Source organism: Parasteatoda tepidariorum, chromosome 4 (genome assembly GCF_982258835.1).
Source record: "Parasteatoda tepidariorum strain Cologne lab strain chromosome 4, Ptep-v5.0, whole genome shotgun sequence".
NCBI lineage: Eukaryota > Metazoa > Arthropoda > Arachnida > Araneae > Theridiidae > Parasteatoda > Parasteatoda tepidariorum.
In genome coordinates this window covers 41390132-41405753 of record NC_141758.1, presented here as the reverse complement: position 1 = coordinate 41405753, position 15622 = coordinate 41390132, and the positions used below count along the sequence as shown (strand labels likewise).

General features: G+C 29.1%; 1 long non-coding RNA gene and 1 pseudogene across 2 annotated transcripts; one reads left to right on the top strand and one right to left on the bottom strand.

Annotated features, from left to right (window-relative positions):
• Window positions 1–2527: 2527 nt before the first annotated feature.
• On the bottom strand, window positions 2528–9100 carry LOC147810920 (uncharacterized). The gene is made up of 3 exons (XR_015433026.1): window positions 7233–9100; window positions 4213–4335; window positions 2528–2713 (listed from the first exon to the last, which is right to left on the bottom strand). It is a non-coding gene; the product is annotated as an uncharacterized LOC147810920 (long non-coding RNA).
• Window positions 9101–9371: 271 nt separating this feature from the next.
• LOC107438022 (splicing factor 3B subunit 2 pseudogene) lies at window positions 9372–12749 on the top strand (annotated as a pseudogene). The gene has a single exon (XR_015433025.1). The product of XR_015433025.1 is annotated as a splicing factor 3B subunit 2 pseudogene (transcript).
• The last annotated feature ends 2873 nt before the right edge of the window (window positions 12750–15622 follow it).

The following is a 15622-nucleotide window of genomic DNA, read 5'->3' as shown; positions in this document are numbered from 1 at the left end:
AGTATTAAGTTAAAATGCAACAGCAGTTTATTTTTGAAAATATCTATTTTAAGTGTCAGGAAAAAAAGAAGTCAAAATTCTAAATTAATAATGTAAATAATCTTTATTGTATAAATAATTTAATGTATTCAATATATAAATAAAATTCTAAACGTAATTAAATTTAATCAAAAATATGTTTTCTAACTAATCTATTCTACCAAAAACGGGTTGTATTTTCCCCGAAGCTATTTTTCCCGAAATTTGATATTACCTCTCGAGCAGTCTTTTGGTGAGCATAAATAAAAATGATAAAAGTGTTGCAACATTAACGTTATTTCTAAGCATCGAACTTTTTTCAGACAATCTGTTTAATTTTACAATTTGTTTTATCTAACAGTGATAAAACTTCTAAAACGTAAAGATTAAATTTATTTTTTAAACGAATTTATGTTTCATTAAAAAAGAAAGGCAACATCTTCAAATTCACATTTTAAGCCCTGGTAGATTTAAAAAAAATCCTGACTTTTGTATCGAAGTTATTATTATTTTTTTAAAAATAACAATAGTTAAATGTAATAATAGTTATTACAATATATATTGTTAATTTTTTTTTAAAATAGGTCTTTGCAATAAAAACACTTAAAAAAAAATTTTCTGAATATAGTAATAAATATAAGTGATGCAGAATATCGTTTTTTATTTTTATATAATGAATAAATTTTAAGGAATAGTGTTAAGGGTACAGACGAGAACTGCTGAATTTTTTTAAATAAAGGCAGTACTTTAATTAAAAATTCTTTGTTAAGAAGAAAAAAAACTCCTCATGTTTTAAAAACCCATTTAATAATATTAAAGAAATGTGATTAACGAAAATATTTTTTTTCTCTCTTTCAAATGCCCCGATTATTTGCGCATCGGTAATATCGAAATAAAGCTGTTTAAAAACTTCGTGCGCCAACATTTGTGATACTGCGCCAAGTATTGCACTCTTTCCATCACGTGACTGTAACTCTTTGCTTGCTATCTGTGGCGTGTCTTTTCAGAAGGAATAAAGCGAACTTGGTTCCTCTACCTACTATTTCAACTCTATGCTCGCAACTCCCGAAGAGAGCGGTGAAGGGAATCCCAGCCCTCGAACAAAGGCTCGGACCCTCCCCCTAAGAAGTGACGTATTGTATCGATAGTTATAAGAAAGTGACCAATGGCTTTTGTTTATCCTTTAATCGTTCTCCCTTCGCTTAGGGGTCGTGACCTCTATCCCAGAGTTTACAGTGTTCTTTCAGAAAGAGAATGTATTCTTCTTTCATTTTGACAGTTACATACATAGTCTAAAATAAATATCTACATATTTTAATCTTTGATCTTTCTTCAAGAATTTAATATGTAGTATTCGTTTTAAACTTGTTTGCATTATTGTATTTATTATTAGAGAATCGATTTACTTAAAAATATATTTACTAACAGTTTGCCAAAAAAAAGAAATATTCTTAAAATAAAAAATAATACGTCAAATAATACAAATCAATAATACAAATCAATAATACAAATCCAATACATCTTTATTTATTACCCAAGTAGCACAATTCACAAAAACGATATCGTAAAAACTTAGCTTTGAACATTGTACAATATCGTAGCGAAATATTGTACTATATAAAAATGGACCCCTTTTATAACGTATATTCAATATTGCAAAACAATATTGTTCGATATCGTAGGAACGTTGGGTAACGTCGATCGACATCTCTCTGCATTTACAAACGTTGTACTATGTCAACCGACATCGTCAACACGATATTTAAAAAATGAATGCTGTGGAATGCAGACAATCGCCAAAATTATGTTATTTGAGAAAATAAAAATTAGTTTTTAAAAATATTCGTGCCTGCTTGTAAGCTGGAAAAACCTAACAAAACCGTTCTAGCTTGTTTAAAATTAAATTATTTGTTATTCCCAAAACTTGTAGAATTTTTTAATTATAAATATTTAATAAGTTTGGGTAGGCAGGTATATTTTACTATTATTCCAGAAAATAAGCTAGAAAGTAAATAGTTTTGTTAAGATATTTCTTCGCTTTTTCAGGGTACAAGCAGCCATTTATACTGTGAAATAATTTTAATATTTTAAGAGATTTGTGCAATAATTTTTACAGCATCTATATTTTGCTATGTAGATTAAAATCACAATATGTTTAATTTAAAACGATAAACTTTTTTGCTGTGACGTTTCAGTGTTATATAATCTGTATTTTATTAAAATAGTATGTATGGGAAAACAAAATTCCTTATCTTCACAGCATCAGGTTCGATTTTAAGAAAACTGATTAAAAAGAAAAAAGAGCAATATTTACGCTGATAGTTATAATAAAATAACAGGATTCACTTCCTCAGATTTCTGACTTAAAAAAGGGTAAGCATGGTACAATAAGCTGCGATCTAATTTACTTATAGCCTTTATCCATTAAAGTGTTGCCAAAATATCTAATAGGGCTTGAACAGTTGTCAAATGTGTAAATGAAATATAATCTTTATTAAATAGTAAAGAATAATATACTAATTTCTATAATTTATTGTATTTTTTAATACAATCAATTGTTTCTAAAACAAAACTGTGTCAGTTGAGGCAAACTTAGTCTTCCTGCCTTTCCGGTCATTGGCGGTGGCAAGAACTTCACCAAATTTTTCAGCTTTTTCTAGTCAGCTAGTTTCTTTAAACAGTCTGAAGGTAGCAGCTGAAAAAAAAAATAAGACATGAACTGTGGTTAATTTTAATACTTTTAAATTAAAAGACAAATAGTTATATTGAAAAATTACATGAACTAAAGCAGACATGAGCACAACGCAAGTACTACTAACAGCCCTAGGTTGACAATTCTTCTGTAGAGAATCAGAGCAGTTTTTATGTTTCCAGGAGCACCGTGCCTATTTTTATATGGGGGCCCTTTACGAGTAAGTTAATAACAAATGGAAAATATTATGTTTTATAATATAATAGACAGAAAAAAGTTTTTCTTCAAATAATTTTTTTAAAATTATTTGGTCACCTTTCAATGAGGTGATCTGGGTTCCAATCCCAGTATCGGCTGGGATTGGAACCCTGCCAGTCAATACAAATTCCACATCTAACATGAGGTTACCACAGTGCTGATTTAGATATAGTGAAGTATTTTGTAAAGGTACTGCTAAGTGGTAATAAGTTTTTAATCTTATATCAAAATAGATAAGTTAAGCTAAAAAGTTTAAAAAATCTATGTACTCATTGAAATTTTTTTTCACAAAATCTCTTTATAGAAAATCTGATTATGTCAAAGATACTATAAACATATTATGAGAAAAAATTACCAGTTAATAACTCTGCTGCTTCAAATAGACTTTGAAAGGGAAGAATGACACTATATCAGGAAAAAAACATCTGAATTCATCAGCCCCCTTTTCTTTCCTTCTATTTTTGACATATTAGGGTAATTTCTTTCTAATATAACCCATCTTTCTACTATAGCTTTAGAAATAAACATTTTCCACTAATAAAATATAATGCAGATTTTAATTCCATGCTCTTTTAATCAAAAGGTAGAATTTAATTAACATTAATTGCATTTTTTTTTAAAAAAAAATTCATGTTTATTAATTACTCTCTACAGCTATGCAAGTCTATATTAAGACAGCATTAAATGTGTACTTTAATGCCATCAATCAATCTCAAGAATCAAAAATTTTTTTAAAAATGCAATTTCAAATGTGTTGGAATTTAACATACACCAAGAAAGAAAGCAATTTCAATAACTAAAATTAATTAATGTAGAAATTTATTTAAAATAAGTTTTAAAACTAGAAAAAAAAAATAATAAAAGCATCAATAATTTAAAAACACTGTTTTTTAACTTTCAAAATCAATGATTTTTTTTTAAAAAAAAAAATCATTTGATTTAAATCATGTAATAAATCAAGCTGATTTAAATCAACAAACCCTGATAACTAGAAGAAGATGCCATGGTTGAGAAAAGATGCCATGAAAAACATTACAAAACCTTAAGAGCGGCTAACTTTTGAACTTTGAAACATACAATGCTGTAAAAGTATTAGAGTTCAGAATACAAACTAAGCAAAATAAAACAGGAAGGACCAGGGTAGTTAATTTAAGGAATAACTGATCCATTTTAGTGCAAGATAATGACTCACGAAAAAGTAAAGTCTTATTACAAATTTTAAAATTCTAAGTCTATAAAATTACCTAAGATGGCGTTTGTAACAGCTGAGAGGCTTTCAAAACACTGTTTCCTCATCGCCAATTCCAAGATGGTGTTGAAGTAAAAGAACATAAATAGCCTTTACAGATGGTTTCAAAATAACATATCTGAAAGAAAAAAAAAGATATATATATATATATATATATATATATAATGTCTTAATAACCATTACAAAATGTACCTCATATTTTATCATCAATTAAGACCACACAAGTAAAACGGGCATAGGATTGCTGAAGAAAGGAATTATCTACATTTTTTATTTTTATAATATATTATTTCTTATTTCAGTCACTTTATTCTCTAAAAGAGTTCTTGCATTAGTTCTTTACTTTGTATGAGAAGCTTCCAAAGCAATGGCCTGTGCATAAATATATTAAACATTGCAATATCAGATTGTATGTTAACGAATCCAATTATCAAGAATTCTATGTATAAATAGTGTGCGGAGAAATACCCATACCATTAAAACACTTATCATGTGATAAGTGTTTTATTGACTGTGCAGTCATATTTGACTTAAGAATCGCATAAGTTAAAATATGTTGCAAAGTTGGGATATATTCAGCTATGGATTGCTTTTCATTTTGATATGTACATGGTATCTGCGACACTTTAGATTTTCAAATCCCTGACTTTCCATCAATAATTCCAAGAAGTTGTCACGATTTACCGAAGTTACTATTTTATCCGACAAAAACACTACAATAAATTCAAAAAAGCATTATAATAACATTAATTGAAATGATAGGTATAACCAAAGCTGTTATACTCTGAATCCTTGAAGCAGAATTTTTTCCAGCTATTTGCGACAAAACTCTCTAGCACTAATATCTTTCTGCAAGATACTTTTCACAAAAATAAACAGTTATGTTACTAATTTAAAATAACAAAAGCACTGTGTTTAAAACAAAAAACTATGTATAACTTTTTTTTAAATTGAGCGTATAATTTTTATTATAACATTACATGCAACATTTTCGTATTTTGTTGGGAGGCAGGGGGATATAGAAATTATTTCCTTCGCCTTTTGTCATCACAGTAAAAAAAATTGCAAATTATTAAATCCGCAGTAGTACTTGGCAAAAAAAAAGATTGACAACAAATTCACACGAATTGGTCACCTCAAATGAGTGTTTCGTTTCTTGATTAGGCTGTTGTATAAAAATATCGTATAATAAATATCAGATTTAAAAACTATGGAGAAATCAATAGCAATAACTGATAAAATTCGACAGAATTATTGACCTAAAAAGTAAATACCCAAATACAAGATTCGAATTTTTCAGGTTGCTTATCGGGATATTTAAAATCCACTTGCAAATCAACATCAATAACTGACGAAAATACAACAGAAAAAAAAAAACCCCATCAATTTACGTTACTATTGGCGTATATTGAACATGCCAAAAAGTTATTATTCAAATGCATGATTCAAATATAACTGGTAAATTTCTGTCAAAAAATAAAGGTAATTTTTTTTTTCAAAAGAAAAATCTTTCTGCAAGAACTTTGTAATGTTCAGCGAAAATGTTGCTGTGTCTCTGCAAATCTGCCACGGGGCTCTAAATCTTCTCATTTATTGATATTAAACTTAAAAATTGAGTAAAGAAAGAGTTGAAGCATTTAAACAGCAGAATAAAAATACAAAAGTAAATAACTTTTATATAGCTTTTTAAGGCTATTTTTCTTCTTAAAAGTAAGTGTAACATAAAAAGCCTAAACAAGAATTTTAAATTGATTAAAATAAAAAAAAATTAAACAAATAAAATAATTAATGAGATTCTGAAATCACTGAAGTTTAAAAGATTATTCGCTCTAGAAAGGATGTTCTTTCCTTAATAATTTTAAAGAACACAATTGAAACATTTTATATTTTAATAAAATACGATTAAGATTGGATATTTTGTTACAAATTCAGATATTCAGAACGCTATGAAATTAGGGGGATTCCATTTTTAAAGTTAAGATTTTTCAGTAACCTAAATCCGCAATTTTTAAAAAAATAATAGTAAAGATCATGACAAATTTTGTTCAATATAGAAATCCATGACTTTCTAGGTGTGCTGATACCCTATATGTACCCTAATAAATACATATATGTACCCAAAGAATAGTATCAGGAGAGATATCCTATTCTTTGGCACGAGCATATGGGAGGAACGTTGAACAAGTTCGTCATCTTTCAGACATTTTTTTAGTTCGAGAAAAGCAGACAAATTGTTATAGTGCACAGAACTAATAAAAGTAAACATGATCTTTGGGAATATCAGAATTGAATAATGTGATATAATTTAATAGTCAACAAACTTCAGTTTATGTAAGTTAAAACCCCTTCTGAAATTATGAATTACTTGATTAATGAGCTACTCGGTTCGGTAAGTAAGATGTAGACACATAAAATTTTCATGATTCAATTCTTATTTTTTTGTAATTTAAACATTAGATATTAATTAGATACAGTAAGCATAATATTAAATAATAATTAAACACATAAACACACACACATATATATCTATAAATATATATATATATACTGCAAACTTGTACGGTTAAGAAAAAAACTTCTTACTAGCAGCAACATTAGATATCTTATTAAATCTTCAGTATACATATTAAATCAATCTAGTAGACATACTAAATCTTCAATTTAAAATTTCGAAAAAAAAAACATTTCAATCTACCATGACAAATTAATAATTAAAAAATATGCAAATATGATCCATTTGTTAGCTCACTTAGCTCTTAAATTTTTAATTAGTTCAAGTATTAAAAAATATTTTTCATCAAACGTACAATTTGGCAGGTGTGAAAAATATAAACATAAGCATGTCAGAAGGCTTAACATCTCCAAACATACTATAAAATTACGCCACTGTTTGTGAATATGAGAATTGAATAACGTGATATAATTAAATAGTTAAGCAGCCTGGACAAGAAAAATGAGGAAGTCAATGTAATTCTTGCAATATATTATTATATATATATTAAAAACAGCACATACCTGCCAAGATCAGAGAATTCGTTCAGTTCAACAAGGTGCATTAATTCCCCTTCATCTTCAGCTGGTTTGAGTTTTCGGGCTCGCTAAATCAAAATAATTTTCATTCCATTTACATTATGAGCGAAGGTATAAATCTTATGAGACGAAATTAGATTTAAATATAAGTAGACAAAAGATAAATAGATCGCAGGTGTAGCGGTAAATGATAAGGCAGTGTCTATTGCACCGACTATCGGTAAGTTATATTCTTCTACTTAGTTATATTCTTCTTAAATAATTCAAATGCTGTTTAGTTTTACTTACTAAGAAATATCCTTCGTGTTTCAAGAAAAGTTTAATCAAAATTTTTTATTTTGCTTAATGAGAAGGAGAAAGAATAACAAATTTTAAATAACTTATAATGCAAATGATTGATCACACAAAAAAATAAATAAATAAAATAAAAGATTTCTCCCTTTGCTTTTTAGTATCACTTGGAAACAATAATCTTACAAATGGTATTACAATGGATAATGTGATGATCATCCATGTCAAACTGACCTAGAGTTAGAACACATGCCAGAAGTAATAGATCTTTTAGCCATAGAAATATGTTAGAAGTGTACACGGCGAGAAGGTAGATCACTCCTCAGTATTATATTTGCGATAAAATTTGCTAAATAAATACATGTGATTCAATAACTTTTAGTATTAAATGTCACTCCTCAGTATTATATTTGCGATAAAATTTGCTAAATAAATACATGTGATTCAATAACTTTCATTATTAAATGTCGAGGAGGTAGATCACTCCTCAGTATTATATTTGTGATAAAATTTTCTAAATAAATACATGTGATTCAATAACTTTTAGTATTAAATGTGTGACAGAACATTGCATATACTTTCTATAATTTATGTATTTGATTTACATTTTAATGTGAATAAAAACTTATTCTCATACAATTAGCCATTATTTAACTAAGAAAAGCTTTAAACACTAATGTAAATACTCTTAAATAGGATCAGAATAAGATTTTTTTTAATTTAAAATTTTCTTTTGTGAGACACTCATGCACAAAAAATATTTTTGTATAAACTCTGCTTTAATGATTTAAAAAACATAAACAAAATACAAGTATTGATATTAATTTTAATATATGTACATCATTTTGATGCATGCATAGTAAGTATGTTAGAGTAGCAACAACAATATAAATAACATGTAAGAAGTAAACAACATTAAAAATATGGTGATTCTACTGGAACCTACAATTTACTAAATAAAAATGGAATAAATGAATCATAAATCTATCCATCCCAATTCAAAGTTCAGAAGACAAGTTTTCTAAAAAAAATAAAAGTCAGAAGTTCCATTCAGAATAAAAATACTATTAAGAAAAGTTACATGAATTAATAAGATTGATTGACTAGGAAGTACTCAAAACTGTGTTTAATATATATATCAGCTTTAAAATAAATAAATACATACACACATAAATAAAACACTAAATATTAAATAATATTATTCATTTTAATGCAGATATTTTATACATTTATTTCTCATCAAGTTGTGTCATAACATTACAAATCACACGAAATATGTAAACAGAGTGATCAACTATAAATCCTCAAATTGCAGCATTTAAAAGGAAATTTTCAATTAAAACGGCATCACAATTTAAAGTTTAGTACACTATCCTTTGAAAAATATATGTAATATTTTAAATAAATTCAGAATATAAGTTAAAAACACTTTATTTTTAAACTTCGCTATGTTAAGTTAAGACAACCTCGCCACCCAGGCACCCGCAATTGATTGTTTGTTTACAATCAATGCCCGTGCCCCATTATCGCTGTTTGAATCAAAGTAGAAATTAAAGTTGAACACCCTTCAAAGTAAATTACGTCACATCAAAGTGAGAGACAATTACAAATACAGGGAACTTTTCATATATTGATTTAATTTCAAAAACAATAATTTTCCTCTTTTCATTAATATAATCACAGGGTTGGTTAAACTACTTATATCAATGTCTAATAAAATATGATTTAATTTTTTAAACCTCATTAAATAATTTTAAAATTCGAATGAATTTTAAAAACACAGAGGCCGAGATTATTCATTTGATATATCATACTCTCAACAACAGTGCGTGACTTTTTTCCCCTTCGCATTTTCCCTTTTCCCTAAAATTTCGCGGTTCCCATTTTTGTTTTATTTACTTTTATGACTTACTTTGATTGCGCGCGCCTACTTTGATCAAAGTACTTTGATCGTGTCAACCCGCCTTAAAGCACCGACTGGCGACTAAAACAGCAAATAATGTCGCCACGACAAATAAAATAGTAACCCTTTAATAATTGCCACCATATAAAACAGATTTTCACTTCTTTCTACTCTTATGCGAATATCTACAAAAATCGAGTATTACAAAATGGCAAGTAGTAAATTGACAACTCAACTCTTATTATTTTGTTCAAATCCCTATCTCGTTGCTTAATTTGAACAACAGTAAGTGTTAGCGACATTGTTAACAATACGTTAAACAGCGACTGTTATTCTTACAACACATTTTTCAAATGCCACCTCTACCGCCATTTTCTCTGCCATCTATGAATGTTTTGCCACCTCCTCCTACAGTTTTAATGTCAAATATCCCTCCTCTTTTACCCCCTGGAACAGCCATGCCACCTAATTCTCATCATCCAAATGGTTCTGTTTCGTCTTCGCCATCTCCTTTACCCACCATTAACGTGATGGCTTCATTGGAAAATCAAATTCATAGTAACGTAGACAATTCAGTTAGTAATCAATCTGAAACTGAAGCCATTGAAATTTCAGAATTAATAGACACGAGTGAAAATGCAGCTGAAATTAAATTGCCTCCAGCCGTAGAAAAAGTGCTTGCTCTCAAAACTGTTAGAGCACAAGAATATGGAATCGATCCTGATATTGTTCTATCCCTAAATGTAGAGAGAAGTCAAGTTTCTAAAACATCTGTGTTAAATTTGATATCTGTGGACGATGAGGATAATGTGGAAGAGAGGGATGCTTTTCAAAAGCAAAAGGATTCTAAGAACAAACGACGCAAGAAAAAAAAAAAGAAGAGCCAAATTAAAAGGCAGGAATATCCATTGTTAGAATTTCGAGATAAGCATTCGCGGAGAGACTCTGGTGTTGATGTCGATATAGAATATGTTCAAGAGGTAATTGATACTTCTGACCCATTATATAAGCAGTTTATTACAACATTTGAGAAGTTCAAACTAAAAGAAAACGAAGAAATGGTCGCAGACGCTGGGAAAAATGCACTTAATGAAATGTTTAATTCTATAGATCTAAGAAAGAAACCAGCTTACTTTGATGATGGCATACTTGAAGAAGAAAAGCCAAAGCTTTCTAAAAAAAAACTTAAAAAGTTAAGCCGGATGTCTGTCGCGGAGCTTAAGCTAAAAGTGAATCGTCCAGAATTGGTTGAACTGCACGACGTCACAGCTAAAGACCCTGTTCTTTTACTACATTTGAAAGCATCTCGTAATACTGTGCCAGTTCCTCGCCATTGGTGCTTCAAACGTAAATATTTACAGGGAAAGCGAGGTTTTGAAAAACCTGCGTTTGAATTACCTGACTTTATTAAGCGAACTGGCATAATGGAAATGAGACAAGTCCTGCTGGAAAAAGAAGAACAAAAAACTATGAAGGCTAAAGTGAGGGAAAGTGTGCGACCGAAATTAGGCAAAATTGACATTGATTATCAAAAACTTCATGATGCTTTTTATAAATGGCAGACAAAACTGAAAATGACTGTTCATGGTGACTTGTACTACGAGGGAAAAGAATTTGAGACTAGATTGAAAGAGAAAAAACCTGGCGATTTAAGTGTGCATCTAAGGATTGCCTTAGGAATGCCCACGGGGCCCAATGCAAACAAATGCCCGCCTCCCTGGTTAATTGCTATGCAGCGTTATGGACCCCCTCCTTCTTACCCTAACCTGAAAATATCCGGACTGAACGCACCTATCCCAGACAGTTGCTCCTTTGGTTACCATGCAGGTGGTTGGGGTAAGCCTCCTGTCGACGAGACTGGCCGACCTCTCTACGGTGATGTGTTTGGTATGCTCATATTAGACAACCAGCCTCTCAATCAAGAGGAAAAGATTGATCACACTCTGTGGGGTGAACTCGAATCAGAGTCTTCAGAAGAAGAGGAAGAAGAAAAGGAGGATGCTAATGATAAGGCTGAAGACGGGACTGGATTAGTCACTCCAGCTGAGGGTCTTATCACCCCTAGCGGATTTAGCTCGATTCTAGCTGGAATGGAAAGACCTGATACAATTGAACTTCGTAAGAGGAAAGTAGAAGTGGAATTGGCAGGTGGTGAAATGCCTACTCTTTATACCATATTATCAGAGAAAAAGACAGAGTATGTTAGTGCGACTATGATGGGATCGACCCATATTTATGACATAGCTGCCGCGATTCCGGATAGTAAGCTAAAAGCATCTGGTATTGCGCCTGTTCTGCCTCAAGGTATTGAAGTAGCTTTAGATCCAAGTGAATTGGAAATAGATACTGCTGCTATGGCTGCAAGGTATGCGCAGACAATGAGAGAACACCAGTTGCAGTTGCAAAAAGAAGGTTTGAGCGATATGGTGGCTGAACATGCTGCTCGTCAGAAAAGTAAGCGCAAGAAACAACTTGATAGTGCTAAACCACCAAAAAAGTACAAAGAATTCAAATTTTGAATTTTCATGTGATTTGGAACTTTAAGTTCTATGTTTTTCCTATAGTTGAATTTGTGAAGGTACCGCCAAACGGTAGTAAATTCGGTCTGGATAGGCCCCTGTATTTCTTCTTATTTAGCTTAAAGCTGTACAACGTGCATTAGCGGGTTACAGGCTCTAGCCCAGAATTAGTTATATTTTCAAAGATGAGTTATATTACTGCATCGCTTCCAACTATTATGGATTTTCCAGCAGGCTAATGTATTTTGTCAGTTTCTCCTAGTCTGCTGTTTCATTTAAAATTTTACTCATATTTGTAAATTTTTGAAAATTCCATAAATTCTCATAAGTTTCCTAAAAAAAATCCTTATTAAAATAGCATTTTTGTACAGATTATTAGATGCTAAAATATTTAACTAAGTATACATAATAAGGCAAACCTCATTTATAGAAATATGTTTTATGTTATTTATAGCAAAAATCCCTAAAATTCTCTCTGTAAAACATTTAGTGCATTGAATTACAATTATAAAGTTTGTTGGACTTTTTCCTATCCATATGTTGGCAGCTATGTCATTATCATGTCATAATTCTAACAAAGAGAGTACAGGACTTGGGAAATTGACTTTGTTATGATTAGTAAACCTTTAAGATGTTTACTCCTTAAAATAATAAAGTGCTTAGTTAGCTTATTCTGAGAAAAACTCACTTAAAAATGTAAGCACACTTTATATGCTAGTGGTTAGATACCTGCGTGACTATGAGAGTCTTAAAGTACAATTTTAGTCTTATTTGACATTCAAATTACAATGAATTAATAAAAATAGAAAAAAGATTATAAAGTTCTTAGCATAGTTAAAATGTTTCAGTTTTATTAATTGATTTATTATTTTTATGAACAGTAATCTGTCAAATATTTATTGAATTTTCATCATTATTTTATTGAACAGTTAAAGCTGTAATTTAAACACAAACTAACATCAAATTTTAAAAAATTACTCTAAATAAAAATATAACATATTAACAGAAAAGATCATTAAAATGAATAAAGAATAAAATACTGAAAAGTGGGAAGTAATAAATAAATAAAAAGTATAATATAATTATATTTAAATTGATTCTATTAGTAAAAAAAAATTTTTTTTAAAAAAATTAAATATAAAAATTAAAATTATCCTTTGCACCTCAAGTGTTCTGTATGCTATCAGTAGGCCATTGTGCTGTTAGCTAAGTAAGTATTTAGTTAATATTTTAAGTATTACGCACAGGGTTGGCAAGGTTTAGGACAGAATGGATTAATCCACGGTTTAAACCGTCCTGTCCAAAACTGTCTTAAACTGTCCAAAACCCTTTTACTCAAATTATGTCATAATTTTATCTGAACAATATTTAAGAGGAAAAATAAACATAGTACTAATAACATATTGATAATTAAATATACTAGAGAATATTTGTTTTTAAAAGTATAATGTTTTATTAATATTGTTTGACTCTTCAATTTAAACAAAGGAAGATTAATCAGTAATCAAGTTCAATTGGTCCTCTCATTCAATAGTACATAACTGAAGTTTGGCCTTGCCATACAGGTTAAAATATTAGGGTCTAAGTGCTTGATTCGTCATAAACAGGTTTATTTATCTATAGTACTATTCAAGAATACTTTTATTTCATTCATGTTCAATTCTTTCAGCATAGGGGTGATACATCACCAGTGTCAGTAACTGAAACTGATGTTATGCCCTTCAAAACTGTTAATACATTTTTCAGTTATTTTGTATTTTCAATTTACACTAATATATTTATATTTAAAGACAATTTTTTTAAAAATAGATGTCTTTTTTATCATCCTGTGATGCAGAAATTATAAAATTTTTTAAAAAAAATATTGTGAAAAGTAAAAGGTTAATTTTTGAGCAAATTTAGTGTTTTTTTTTTAAGAAAAGTTATTATTTTTTAATATTGCCATTTTTAATATTGCCTTATGCAAAAATATTATTTATCAGTACTAAAAGCATATTTATATTTAAAGGATTAGGCATTCACTTTTGTTGTTCACTGAATTGTGAAGCTTCAAAAATTTTAAACCTTTTCCTATTATATTATATTATTTTCTTTTAATAAGTTACTGTAAATTGTATAAAAAATATTAAATATTTATTGATACATGTAATTATTATGTGTACAATGGTTACACCTATAGAATTTTTACCTTTTACCAAAGTTCAAGGTTTTGGACACTTTAAGACAGTTTAGGAGAGTATTACCCAGTTTAGGACAGTTTTACCCACTTTAGGACAGTAAAACCCAGTTTAAGACAGTAAAACCCACGTGTCCTGTCCAAAACCAGTTTAGGACATCCAAAACTCCAACCCTGATTACGCAGTGAAAGCTCTGTTCCACAGCGAAATGGTCCTTAATGGAGTTTGGTGGTTCTTAACTTAAAGATGTTATCGAAGGTACAAGATTTTTCGCGAGCAATTTTAATTTTATTCTTTGTCATTTTCTTCTGTTGGCATCATGAAAACCTGATTGATGAATAAAATTAGGCATTAATTAAGATCATATAGTTTTTGTTTAAGTTTGCATATAATTTTGTGTCTTAAAAATCAGTTTACTTTAAATAAGGAATGGTTTGTTTGAGATTTTTCTTTTTCTAAAATAATTTTTTTTCCTAATTCGCTTTTCCCTACAATATTACCTTTCTTTGATGAATTAAAGGCCTATTAATATTCAAAATTATGAGTAAACATAACACATAGCATTTCATGTATGTTTAATGTTAATCATAACTGGAAAATATTGCAGTTTTTCTATATTGGTGACTAAAAAAATTCCCTATGTGTAAAATATTTAGTACATTATGCAACAATCATGAAATTTATATTTCATAAGATCTGCTGGATTTGTACTTAATCCCAAAATGAATTTCCCAAGTCAGTCATTTTTATAAAGTGTTGAATTAAATTAAGGTATGTGTGTATAAATAAATATATACTGCTTTCTATAATTGTACCTTTTGTTGAAATATTTATGTTTTAAGATCTTTATACTGTACTGATTTGATTCTAATTTATTTAAATATGGTTTAAATTATGGTGTTCTAAATTTTATGTTGCATGCTTATGATAACCACTGTATAAGGAAGGCCTGAATCTCCATAGAATTTCAAAATTCCACTGAAAGTTTGGTTTGGAAGTTTTTTTTGTTGATATATCAGTTTTTTTTTTTAGCAATATTGTTTGTCATTTTTATTCCAGTAAATGTGACATTACTGCTCTCACATTATTTTGGTATTTTATGCAGTCAATTCTTATTTAGAGCCACATTTATTTTCTTGTAATCAGTGTAATCTTAATAAATAATTCAATTTTTTATTAAAGAATTAATAGTTTTGTAATTCTTAATGCCTTATTACTTAAACATTTTGAAAAACAAATCCATATTTAACAGCTTGTCATAAAATTAATATAAATTTTAAAAAAGGTTTTTAATATCATGAATATTTTATGCATGAAATGAGGAACTATTAGTTTAAAAAATTTAAAATTTTAGTTTTCAATCCCTTTCTGCCTTTAGATATAAATTCTCAATACAGACAAATATAAATGCAGGGCTGGATTACTCATTAGGCCATGGCTGTGGGCCCCCAATGATTAGGGGCCCCTTAAAAATAAATTTTAAAA